This window comes from Phasianus colchicus, chromosome 17, assembly GCF_987193195.1.
Source record: "Phasianus colchicus chromosome 17, bPhaCol1.hap1.1, whole genome shotgun sequence".
Lineage (NCBI taxonomy): Eukaryota > Metazoa > Chordata > Aves > Galliformes > Phasianidae > Phasianus > Phasianus colchicus.
Window position 1 is genome coordinate 13,802,458 of NC_143452.1, and position 13,704 is coordinate 13,816,161.

Here is a 13,704-nt window from a genome sequence, read left to right on the forward strand (position 1 = left end):
GTGTTTCAGGAGAGCCCTGTGCAGTGGGAGATGATGTGGTACAGCTCTCACGGTACCTCTGGGGCTCGAGCACACATAGGCAATGCTGCCTGTCTGGAGCCATTGGCAGCTGTGAGCAGAGGGGCTGGGCACATAGCTTGCTCTCAGTGAGACCACTGTGGCTGTGTTTGCCAAGGGAGTGTTTCTTCAAACAGTGTGATTATCTTAGAACCCCATAATACCAGGAAAAAAAACAAGAGAATAGTGAGTAGGGTTACAATTATTAGGTATGCAATGTGTTTGCATATGCAGGTCCACATATTTACATCCCCATGCAGTTTGTCTTGCTGGGAACACCACCTTTGATGTCATCTTTTTCCACCAACCAAGCACTTAGCTGATCAGGTATGAAATTCGCTGTTACTGGAATGTCAGTCTGGTCTTCATAAGACATCTAAAACCCAAAGAAGTTGTTTGCTAACCCCATCAGCCTGTCTGTTTTTGTCTCCTATTGTTCTCACTTTCATGAGTATTAATTCCATCATTCACCTTTTTAAAAAAAGTTTTCAGCCGTGTGAGATATTTTCTGTTTTCAAGACTTTCCTGTAAACAGTTTTATAAGGTATTGTAAAAGCATTTGCTCTGTCCTAAAGAGTTGTTTTGTGGTCACCTGGTGCCTTGAGATCTTTAGTTTGTGTTTTATCCTCCCGATACAGGATGGAAAAGTCTCGTGTATGCCCTAGATGTTGCTGAATGATCAAAAGGGAAGCAAACCCTATTAGTAATGAAGTTCTCCTGAGAACATGTCCAACATCTGTATGGCCAGTTCATTTTCTTCAGAGGCACTGCCTCGCTTGCTGTGCTGTGTCAGTCAACTTGCTAACTCTATACGGAAATGATGCTAAAAAACACAGGGGAGAATGGCAGATGGATGAGACACACCATAACCCAAGATACTGTGCCCAAGGCAGGAACACATTTGAGTATTGGTATTTACAAAAGGCCTGGCAAGACATTGTTCAAAAGCAAAGGTGAATGGTTGGGAGGACTCGTATGGTGAGGCGAGGAACCTCAGAGGATTTCGTGCTGCTTTCTACATCACCAATTCACATCTTTTTGCCAGGTTTATCTGGAAGGTGACCAGCAAGCCAGCAGGAGGGAGCTCGTCCTTGAGGAGCAGTGCCTGCCTGAGGAAGAGGCAGCAAGGTCAGTGGTGAGTACAGCGGGAAGGGTCAGAGGGGCTTTGGTTAACAGGGATTCAAAAGAACACATTGCACGTGTTTGGTAATAGGAATCCCGAGGAGGATAGAATCATAGAATCTCCAAGGTCGGAAAAGACCCACAGTATCACCCAGTCCAACCATCCACCGATCACTAATATAGATAGAATGAGTAAAGGCGGTGGGAGGCAGAAAAATGGTGATTAGGGAAAGGCAGATGAGGGTCATAGGAGGACGGAGTCTCAGAGAGGAGAAAGGGAGAGGAAGAGTGAGCAATGAATGGGAAAAATGAGAAGGGAGGAGATGAAAGGGTGAGAAGGTCGGAGCGCGGGGCAGGGGCCGACGGCCCGGCATGCGGAGTCGGCCCGCAGCACGGCGCTGCGCGAAGCGAGGGGGCGCTGCGGGTGCGCCCTGCTTAGCGGAGGGTCCGAGCCGGACCGCGAGCTCGGCATGTGCCGGAGCCTCGCTGCACTTTCCCAGCCCCCCTGCCAGCATGAGGGGGGTCGGAGGGAGGGAGGAAGGCAGCGAGCGGGACGGGGCGATCGGCGTCCAGCAGCAAACAGCCGCTGCGGAGCCTCGGCTTCCTGGAAGCGGAGCGCAGCTGGGTGGCGGACGGCGACGATAAGCGGCGGCTATCGGGGCCCTCCCGGCGGCGCGGCCTTTCCGCGTCCCCCACGGCCGCCGCCGCAGCGCTGCGGGACTGCAGAGGGGACGGGTAGTCGGCAGCTGGCCGGGAGCTGCGGAGCTGAGCCTGGAGAGCCGGCTCCGGGCGGAGAGAGAGAGGCAGCGGCTCGGCCCGCTGCGTCCCGGCGAAGCTCCGGCCCGGCCTCGGCGACAAGAGGTATCGGGGAGCGGCGTGGCAGCGGCGGCATCGCTTCGGGGATCGGCAGAGGGGCGGCGTTCGAGAGCCGCGGGGCGACCGAGGCACCGGCACCGCACCGGTGAGAGCTGCGGGACACTGAGAGGGGTGCCCGTCGCCTGCAGAGGGATGGGGAGGGCTGCTGGGATGCTGGTATTCCTGCAGGGGCTGCGTAGGCGCTAGGAGATGCGGGAGCATTTTATCCAGGGGGAAACAATTCGTGCCGGGAAACACCCGCGAACTCCTTCGGAGGTCATTGCCTGGCTGGAGCAGGTGGAAGAGTAGAAGAAGCAGGACAACATTTACGCCATCTTCTGTGCTTTGTGTTTTGTAGGTGTCATATGGGCTAGTTGTATTTTATTTGCTCCTAAATATGGATTGAAATGTTGGGTCATGGCTCAGTTACAGTTTGCTTCAGACAGAGTTTAGTTTCCTCTTTTAATAAATTTTAAGTAAGTTGGGCCATATGGAAATTGACTTGTTCATCAAGCAGAAAAGCTTGAAAGAATTTAGAAAAATAACATTACATATTCTTGAACATGAGAGCTTGAACCAGAGACAGAGTACAACACCAGCGCTCAAAATTCTTGGTTCTGTCATTTCCTTTATTGGTAACAAGACTTAATCTGTCTCTAACTGTGAACAGCTGTAATATGGGGGCTACACCTTTTAATGAGAGACATTGCATATTCCCTTTGGAAAGGCTTTAATTAAAACAAAAAAAAGCATAGAAGGATCATTTGTAAGGACAGTAAACAATGCAGCATATATCTGAGGGAACATTTCGTGCTGAATGGAGAGAGTTGTCTAAGAAGGATGTGGTGTCTAATGGAACGTGAATATTCCAAGCTTCTCACTTCTGTTCATTTCTCATGCAGTTGCTCACTTACATGCTGCTGCCCTGATTTCTGTGGAGTGGATGACATAAGCGCTACATGTAATAGTGCCAAAACAGGGAGGAGGTCTTACAGAGGGGCAGACCAAGCTTACTTTGGGCCTCAGGTCTGGAGAGAAACTTTTCAGAGATGCAACACTTGTGATGTGGTAGTGAGCAATGAGCTTGTTAAAATTTTCCTCTAGTTAGGTTCTGGATACTTTTCAGAGGAATAAAAAGGCATCCGTGAGTTGGCAGCTCCTTTGTGTCTATCCTGTGTGTCTGTGCAGTATGCTGTTATAGAGTCAGTAACTGAAGTGAAGGAGTGGCATTTCTGGTAAGAGCCTGGAGCCAAGAACAGGGAAATATAGGCCAACTGTGTGTTATGCAATGGTGTTCCCTAAGGGGCAGTATTAAGACGAGATGATTTCCTTCTGTCAAGATGAAAAACAGCAGCGAAGTTGTTCTGCTGTGTTCAGTGCAGCCCTGGGTTGCTCCCTTAGGAGCAGTCCAGGCAGGGACCTGGAACCATGTAAATTGCAGATCCACCAATATCTGCAATATGTTTTACACTCTTCTGCAGCTAATTCCTTCTTAGTATTCCTTTGCAACATCCTTCCTTATAAAGAACCTGAAAGGTGGAGAGGGACCATTATAGCTAAAAAGGAAGTCAGTCTACCGGGAGGGGAAAGTTAGAATTTTAATGTCTCTCTCTCTTAAGAGCTGAAAGAGAGATGATGTAGAGTTCTATATAGTATATATAGAACAGAGACTCTGGGTATAGAAAGTTATACAAAAGCAGGGGAGTAAGAAATGGCTCAGAGGGGCTCATAATTATGCCATTTGGATGAAATGAACAGTAAGACTAGATTGGAAGAGAAATAGGCATTTTATGTAAAATAGTGGATTTAATATTAGTTTAATGTGCACGCTTGATCATGGCCTAAGAACTGAGCAAAAAGGAACAGACAGAGTTGAATTAACCAGAATGTTATTGGCCAGAATGGGATTTGGAAGGTGACTGGCTGGTGACAGTCCAAAATTACACTGATACAAGGTCATGCTAAGACTGTCAGCCAGCCTCTGATGGCGGCAGGTGCTCAGAATCCTTGGTTTAGTTCTGATCATAAGATGACACCTCTACTAGTACAAGAGAGACGTATAGGTTGGTTTTGGACTTAGCAATTTTTATCCACTTTTTCCAGGTTTTCAATTTCTGTTATCAGTTTATGCTCCCTAAGAGCAGATTGTTTTAAACCAATGTATCTTCACCTACTTGATGCCTGAAAACATAATTTCTATTCAATTAAACATTTTAGAGGGAAAAAACCTACGTGCATCTTTGTGCACAATGCCACCTGTGATTTTGAAGAATGATAAGCAGGGACTGCTGGGCCAAGGTGCCCTCTTATATTATTTATTTACTCATTTGTTACTTGCTCTCTATGAAATTTAATTTTTTAAAATCTTATTTTACATTGTTCTGTTGCATTTTGTATAACCATACTTTTAAATGTTCCCCACTTTTGGAAATATATAACTTATTTCCTTTGTTCCTCATTCTGTATACAAATTTAGGATCTTTTCCATTGTTGAAAATTGCTTGTAAGCAGAAGTATTGGAATCTATCAGTGTATGCAGGAGGTACAAACAGTAAGGTATGCTTATGAAAAAGTTCCACCTTATGTTAAGTGTCCTGGAAGAGAAATCTCACAAAACCTAATCAGTCTTGGAACTGAACTACTCACCATTGTCACACATTTGAGTTTTGGCAGGTTCACAGGCATGTACATGGCCAAACAAGATCTGCCGCAAGGATAAGAAACTCACTTCTCTCTGGCATTCCTTATTCAGGCTGAACTCCAATTTTGGGTGTGGAAGGAATGCAGAACTGGGCCTAGAGCTTGTGTCTGCACAGGTTAGAAGTGAACTTTCAGTGTAAAATTTGGATCTGAATCTGCATCTATATTTTGCTGGAAGAATGCAGACATTTGAATCCAGGTTTCTCGTTTGGGTGTTCTTTGGGGCTGAGTCAGTCCTCGTGCTTCCAAGCTGATCCAGACTTCTCTGTAATTAGTTTACATCCCTTCTGTTTGGTTCTGTAAGGAGATAAGTAAGTCTGTCTTTAGGTAGCAAAGATTTCCCAGACAGATATTGTAAACTTGAAATATAGGTACTTAGAGTTTTCTTTAAAATGTCCTTTGGGCCTGAAATGTCTTGTGCTTGGTTTCAATCCAGTACTGAATAAGACTGGAAAGTCTGAATAATGTCAGTTCAGCTGCATTTGAGTTATGCATTTTAAAAATATGTACTTTCCACTTACATTTTTTCTGTAATTCTTTGCACTTGCATAACCTCTGTGTAAATTGCCACATTTGAGAAGAGGAAAAAAAGTCATCCTCCAGTGCTAGGACTCAACAGATAACCAAACAGGGAGGAAACTGAGAGACCCCAGCGTACTTCAGGGTCACAGCGTTTACTGTGTTAGAGTTAGCCTGAACAGGTTTCTATTAGTGCAGGCAAAATATGATGAAAATAACATACAGTTTTTCTGTGCACTGAATTTCTGCAGAGTTTACATTCCATAACTGAAATTTTGCAAGAAGGGTTTAGTACGTTTCTCCAGATCGTGAGGAAGGCTTTTGCTTGATGAGATCTGCGAAGTTAAAGCAGTAGGCCATCGTTTTCACAGATCTGACACACAGTTGTTCCAAGTGCACACGTACCTGATTGAGTGTAAAAATGTGGCTAGTGTGTGTTTTATACAGATAATTCACAGGCTTTTCCCCATTTGTGAATGTTCACAGTTACTTAGCTATATTATCTGCTGGGCTTTTTTTCTTTTTACAATGGAAGATTTTTTTTTTTTTGAAGCAGTTGATGTGGATGGATCATGTTTAATTCCATCAGTAACATAACAGCTCTAACATCACTATATGTTTTCTGTGTTGACATATCCTAACTGAGCCTTACTGTGTGCTTTATTTCATGCTTTTTGTACATCAGCATATGCACATGCTTATATGAAAACCTGTAATTATATTTTTGTTATTCAATGTCTGTAATGTGAGCCCACAAAGCAATCTTGAAGGTACTGGCGCCTTTCATGTGAGTCCTGTATGTAGAAGGCTGATGGGAAATGCTACTTTGATGATCCACAACTCCCACTGAAGGAAACAATAGAGCTATCCCTTGTGAAACCCTGTTGGGAGTCATTGGATCTTGTTCCTAATTCCACTGGGGCTGAGTTGTCCCTCCTTTTTTTTTCTGGAGCGTTCACATTCCAGTGTGTTCTGCTGCCAACATCATTTGTTAACAAATGAAGAATTTAAATAACTTTAGAAAATCAATGCAAATGAACATCAGAAGTGCAAAACAAATGAGTAGCAGCCCAAAATATCTTAAAATTGTTTGAGCATGAGTTCTTCAAGAACAATAACACAAGTCTAAGGCATATGTGCTCTGAAAGAGGTTTGGAAAAGAGCATGTACTTCATCTTCTGGAAAAATGTCTGGTCCAAACATACTTTCTGCATCTACCCAGACTGACTTCTATCTCCAGACCTGTAGTAATACGTGGTGAATCTTTTTCTACAATTCTTGTGAATTTGTCTCCCTTTCTAAATAAATATAAAGCAGTAAGCAAGTGTACTATAATCTTGAATTGTCAGCTTATCTTTACAACACACTATGGCTGTAGCTTACTGTAAAATATCATTCTCGAGTAAACCAAATCATTTGGAACATAATGCTGTTTTGTCTATTATATCAAATGTATTGTGTCCTTGCTGCTGTGTGTCTGGATTTAATTCTGGATCTAGACTTGTATGTTACTGGGATTGCTTGTCAGTATGTGCGTTTTGTACCCGAATGTCTGTTTGTGAATTTTGAGGAGTGCCCAAGTGATTTTCTGCCAATACAGTCTCTGGCTGTACATTCTTGATGGTTTTGTTGAGGAACACAAACGTGAGTTCATAAGATCAATGATCCATGTACTGGTTTTCGGGGGGTCATACTGCAAGTGACGGAAAGCTGCTGGGGGATATAAGAAGATAGAAGAACATCCCAGGCATGGATGTTCTGTCAGCCAGGCATGGTTCTTCACTAGCAGAAAGGCTTATCACTGTGGTGCTTTTCAGCTTTCTGGATGATGCTGCCATTGATCGGGCTCATTTGGCAAGGTGTGTGATCACTGTGTTCCACAAATGATGCCTACCTGATGCTAAAGGTCAGGTCAGTGCGCACGTGGCTTAATGTCACTGGACTCCTAACATTACTGTGGTATTTAACTGTTTTGCCTGTGTCTTGGTTGTAAGCTCTCCTGAAATTTAAAGCTATTTGACTGTGATCTCATCCATCACTACAGCTTCTTGGATTGTCAGTGAAACAATAGCTGCATGAATATAAACTATGCATTTGGCCATCTGTCCTTGTTTTAGATCTTTTTGCAGCTCTATGAACTGTAACTAAGCACAAGCCTACTGTCATTTTCCTACATGCCACATTCTGAAAGTGACTGTTATTTGACCTCATTCTTTTAAGACAGTAGGAGTTGATGAATTAAGGATCAGTATGTACAGTGAATTGATTTGACACCTCCCATCTTTTTCTCATTGGTCAAAATGGCTGAATTAGCAGAAGATGTGTGTATAGAAGCTGTTAGAGTGCACAGTAAACTTAGTGTAGCCTTGTTGGATTGTTTTGTTCCTTCAAGAAGCATCTTAGTAGTAAATACCAACATTCTGATAGCAGTGAGGTGCTGATAATGTAGCTGTACACTATTATTTATGTTATCTACAGTCTACTATCAAAACTATTCTAGATTTATTACACACCCTAAGTATTCTGGTGAAGCTCTATAAAAGACTTGTTATGAAGGTTCTGGCATAGCTAAGTGCTAAGAGAAATGCTGAAATTTAAAATTCAAAAAGATTTAGCTCTACTAGCAAAATAATCATATAGGATACTACTTTTGCCAGAGTTACCTGCGTCTTTTGGGGTAGAAGAAGAAATAAACTGTTGGAAGTACTCGCTTATCTCTTCTGTGGGAATTTTGTTGTCGTACTTCAGCATAGATGCAGAGTAAAGCAGTCCAAGGTCTAAGGAAAACTCTGTGGGATGCTGAAAAATATGAACCACTATGCAGCTGTGACTGCTAGTTATAGTAAAAGCTTTGAGTCCTCAGGGAGCAAAGACTAGAGTTCGTGGTCTGTGAAGAAGTTTGAGACAGTGATGATTTTTTTTTTTTTTTTTTTTTTTTTTTTTTTTTTTTTGGTGCACAAACAAAACTCATTTTCATGAGTGACTCTTGTCACGTTTGTTGATGGTATTCACAACATTTCAAGGGACCTTAAAATTAGATTAGCATTTGGCCTAATCGTGGTTTCAACTCAAATGTTTCTGTTACTGGGCAACTTCTGCTTAGCACTTCAAGTAATGTCTATCTTTTTTCCAGTGAGTAGCTTATGCTCGATGACTGTGAAGAGCCTGTCACTTCCAGGAATTTGTTATCTCCGGCAGAAGTCTTGTTAATGTCAGTTATTGATAAGTGAGAAGGTAAACATGTGGCTCATTAAGAACTGCACTTTCAGTGCTTTACCACTAGTCTGTTTTCATGCACAGCACACAGTGGACCTCCAAAGCAAAATTCTTCTACTGTTCGTTAGTTTTTAAAATCATTTTTACTCTGTGATTTTGGTTACTGTTCATCTCCTTTTTGCTCCTTTCTAAAGTAGATTTTGTTTGTTTGTTTGTTTTGCAAATTTCACTGTCATGAGAGAGATCATTTTCTTGTCTTGCTAGGAATACTTTTAAGAAATACATGGCAAGTGTAACAAAAGGGAGATTTCACATACCAATACAGACACTCTGTATTTGCTGACTGTGAAATATTTGAATTTAATAGCAGTAACAAAATCACAGGGCTGAAGAAAGGAAGTTTGTGGAGGCCAAGACAGATGTGAACTCCATAATCAGTTGTTCTGGTGGAAGGCATCACCATGCTCCTTCAGAGATCTTTTGTCAGAACTGTTTATGTCAGCTCTCCCTATGCAACTTTCAGGAAAGTAAATGTTTTAGAATAAGCACTTGAAACAGTAGTCTTTGCTAAGACAACATTTTTAGACTAGAATAGGTTTAAGGAGTAGTAGGTTTTACAATCAATATAGATGATCTTGATCTTTCAAAGTCAAACTATGTCCAGAAGTGAGTCTGTGAGTTTAACTCTTGATTTATAAGTTTGAAAAGTGTATTGTTGTAATTCTGTTTAGGTCTGAAATAATCCAAAAGTATCTTCCAGGCAGAATCGGACTGACAAAACTTGAAGATCTGGTTTAAAAGTAAATGTAATCTTGTTTAGGCTGCATTTTGATTAACTATTCATTTTACCATATGTATCCTAATATACATTATTCTGTTGGCTCTTTCCAAAGCAATCTACTTTAGAGTGTTTAATGTTTAAGAACCAATTATCTCAATTTTGTTTTGTTTGGATAGTTTGCAATGAAACATTCTTTCAAGTGGGCTTTATTTAGCTAATTCCATCACAAAAATAAGATCTAGCAGAATGAAGAGAAGTTCAAGCTAGCCAATGTTTATTTTTACTATTAATAATTTATATTACCATAGTCCCCAGGGGAAGAAGGGCCCCACTAAACCCAGTTTGCTCTACATGTAATGACTGTGTCTCACACGGCCTTATACAGATGATTCTTTCTTGCTGCTGTGCATCTGATCTGTGCTGTAAGCGAGCAGATTGATGAACAACATATGAAGACAAATCAAGATTTTTTTTTTTTTTTTTTTTTTTTGAAGTTTAAGCTAGGAATCAGAGAGGAAAGCTGATGCATCTTTTTATACAAAATCAGAACTGATGCATTTTTCCAGTATGGGGCCAAATCACAACAATTTCTCCGTTCTCTGAACATGTCTTTGGGAGCAAGTTTGGGCAGAGATGCAATGGTGCTAAAAAATGTTTCTGAACTAGCAGCATAAGATAAGATTCCATATTTTAAGGCCACACTGGTGGGCTAAGTTAGTTTAAAAATTATTCATTTTCATCAAATTTTCATCAGAAGCTGAGGTTTTTGGAGCATCTGATCTGATCTCCTTTCTGTTTTACAGAAGCCTTGAAAAATGTGATTTAGAGATTTTACTCTTGCTGAATGCAAAGACACAGAGGACCAGATCCTGAACTTCTACAAATAGATTAATTTCAATAGAGTTACGGCAGTTGATATCAAATTAAGATCTGGCCTTCGCAGTTTTTGTCAGTGGATTTACCACCCTTCTCCTCTCCCCTTGTGTGGAGGCACCAGTCTTTTCTGCACTGTTTTCAAAATTTCAAATTCAAAATCTAGACAGAAATGTTCCTGTCCTATCTTTCTATATTCCCGCCCTCATTAGCTCAGTTTAAAGGGAGTAAAACATCTGTTTGCAAGTACAGCTGTGTGGTATGTACTTTTTTTTTTTTTTCTCCATACAAAATCTCTAAATCAGGCCATTTATGACAGATTTTATAGGAGCTGGAGTTGGGCTGTGCAAAGTTCACCTCATTAAGAGCAAACTCAAACCAAATAAATGCAGAGGATAATAGTGTTAAAAAAACGTGGACCATGAATGTCAGAGCATATGTATTAGGAATTGGTAGGAAATGAAGGGGAAAGTACAGATATATACACATAAACTAGGAGGTTTTTTGTTTTCTTTTTTTCCAAAAGGAAATGTACATGGCATTGGAGTGTCTACAGAAAGGGAACTTTGGCACAGAACACGGTGTGCTATGACGCCTTCCCTAATTTGTTAGAAAATAGGAGTACAAGCCTGTGTTAGAATATACTGAAGAAATTCATCCTAGATAAAATGTTTAAATATGCCGAATTATTTCTGAAAATACAGCTTTAGCCAATGAGAAATGTTCTTGATTGTCATAATTTTGATGTCCTCTTCTAAAAATTACCCTTTTCAATTATCTTAAAATAGGTACCAAGATTCACTAATCAGTACTGGAAATACTGACTTTGAAGAAAGTAAGGCTATGCCTACTTAGCATTAAAGAAACGACTTTACTTTAAAATACAACTTCTATCTCTTTCCAAATAACTATTTCCCTGTTTTGTATTCTGCTTCTTTTTTCCTGTATTCTTTGAGATTCTGGTCCTAACTTAGCAACTTCATTATTTCTGTGGTACAATATTGTCTTCATAATATCTGCGGGAATAAAATATTGTTGCAATAGAAAGTTGACTTGATGGCTTAATTCATAGAATCATCAGGATTGGAAAAGACCTCTAAGATCACCGAGTCCAACTGTTCACCTGTCACCAATATTTCCTACTAAATCATGTTCCTCAGTACAACATCTAAGCATTTCTTGGACACCTCGGTGACTCCACCACTCCCTGGACAGCCCGTTCCAGCACCTGACCTCTCTTGGTAGAAAAGCATTTCCTCACATCCAACCTGAATCTCCCCTGGCACAACTTGAGGCCATTCCCTCTAATAAAGGGACAGTTTTCATGATCAGATGGCAAAATGACAAATGGTTTGTCCTGCTTCAGAAGCATGTCGCAGGACATATCACTATAGTGTGATTCATAGCCTTCAGTTTTTGAAGGTATCAGAAGACATTGCACACCCTGTAGAACATCACATTGCGCTATTAGTGGAAGATTGTCATCTGTTTTGGTTAATGTACCCTTCTTGGAGTAATAGTCAGAACATATCTATATACATCCTAGTGGATTCTACTGAAGCTTAGATCTGGGGTTTTCTGCAACCCTAAGGCTGTGATAAGGGACATTTCTTATTTCATAATTGACCTGGCAATTGGCTTTTAGCAGGCTCCTGCATTAGCTGGTGGATGAAGACAGGATCACATACAGAAGTCTATCTATACATATATTAAGGCACAGTTGGGGGAAAGCTGGGAGAATGAGAAATATCTTACAGAAGAATTTTCCTTGGGGTTTTAATTAAGAAGGAGGGACTTCCCAAAGACGGAATGTCGGATTCAGTGTCTTGCTGCTGGGCAAATTTTTCTTTGTCAGAAATGGAAGAGCCACTTCATCGCTTGTAAATTGCTCTCTCCCAAAGCCATCTGCTTCTTCTATTGTTAGGAATTTGTTTTTAAGTATTCATTAGAATGTAGCTCACTGCAGAGTCAAATTCTGCCAACGCCGAAAAAGCTGCAAGTCAGACTAGCGTGTGGAGCCTGCCACATTCCTCAATCTCTGATTCAAGTTGCAAGTTTGTCATCAGGTTTGAAATTGAAACCAGAGAAGCTAGGAGCAAGCCCTCTGCTCATAAATCAGCTGATAATGAGTGGATTGTTCTGTGCTTTTCCCTGAACAGGAAAGCAAAACTTAGCGCAGAAGTACTCACAGCAACCAGAAGAGCTGTGATTTCTGCAAAATGTGGGGAAACTGCATGTGGCTACATGAACGTGCCACATACTGGCAAAGGAAATAAACGGGGATTTTGGCTATGTGCGGTCTCTGATCCTTCTCTTATTACAGGCAGTGTGCAGTATGTGACTAGGTCTCTATTGTTTGATATCTGCTGCCACTAGAGGGAGGTACAAAACTGACCACAAAATTGTGCCTTGAAAAATAGTTTCCAGGTCATTAACTGAATATGGGCCAACTTTTGCTGCCCAGATTCTAGCGGAAGTCTGGAATAAATGACTGATTGATTTCCTCTGGTTGTGCACCACTGTCACTGAGATTAGAACTTGGGTCTGTGTGCTTAGATGAAAAGTAATTGGAAATACAGTAACATATTGGATTGCAGGCCTGAAAAACAGGTCATCTTGGACCTGAAAGTTGAGTCCTGTGTTCAGAGAGCTACACTAGAAATGTTACAACAGAGACACTACTTCCAGCACAGGAGAAGCTGTCTTAGGCTCTCTGAGCCTAGCTCAAGCTCTCTGAGGTAACTGCTTATGATATTTAAATTTATTGCTGCATGGCAAACTTCATTTCCAGAAGCTGGCATAAAGCTGTAGAAAGGCCTAATGACTAAAGCAGTAACTTGGATCAAAGCTGTTTATCTGATTTTGTCTTTATGGCTTGAATATAGCTAGGAGGAAAGTATGTCAGAAATGTAGTATTTATATACTTTAGAATTGAATCTGCCCAGAAAAAAATAATATTTTCAGAAGTACCTAAATGAGTAATACTTCAAGGCTCTATCTTTCTAAATAATGTGAAATAGGAATATAATGCTTATTAAAAATCAGTGTAACTAGACCTTAGGATCCTAAATTATTACTGAGATTGGAGTTATATTCCCAAATTATTTGGGATGTTGAAAATACTATCAGACACATGGAAGTGTGGTGCAAAGAAAAGGGCCTGTCTAACAATCTGACTTAGATGTGTTTAGGCCAAAAAATTGTGGAATGCTTGTGCAGGTATGTAGAGAAGCAAAATCTTCCATTTGCTGCAAAGCTGCTTTGTAATTGCTCATATTGCTCAGTCTTAAAAATGCAGAAATGTCTGGTGAATATGGTAGAATGATTGCTTGTGGATCTATACAGCTAAATCCAGTGGACTTCACAGCACCAAGAGGGTTTGCTGCTTGGATTGCATTTTTCAGCAAAGAACTCTGAGCAAGGTCAGCTGCCTATTGTGTTTTCTTCTCATTATAGGAACCAGAGGGGAGAAAGAGATGAACAGGAAAATTGCAAAGAAAAGGCAAAATTTAGTTCTTTGTGGTTCAGAAATGGACAATACAAGTACTAGGGGAAAAATATTCAAAAGCTCATTGCAGGCA

The 13,704-nt window shown here is 41.0% G+C and overlaps 1 protein-coding gene across 12 annotated transcripts in view; it reads left to right on the forward strand.

Moving 5' to 3' along the window:
- The window catches only part of RIPOR3 (RIPOR family member 3), a 96,069-nt gene that overhangs the window by 6,746 nt on the left and 75,619 nt on the right, over positions 1–13,704 (forward strand). For 10 of the 12 annotated variants that reach the window (XM_090152404.1, XM_090152398.1, XM_090152401.1 and 7 more), the window contains exon 2: positions 1,103–1,192. The gene's annotated coding sequence lies outside the window, so the exon portion shown is untranslated. Of the gene's footprint in view, positions 1–1,102; positions 1,193–1,216; positions 2,141–13,704 lie in introns of those variants that run through there. The other 2 variants (XM_090152402.1, XM_031614888.2) reach the window with 2 other exon arrangements.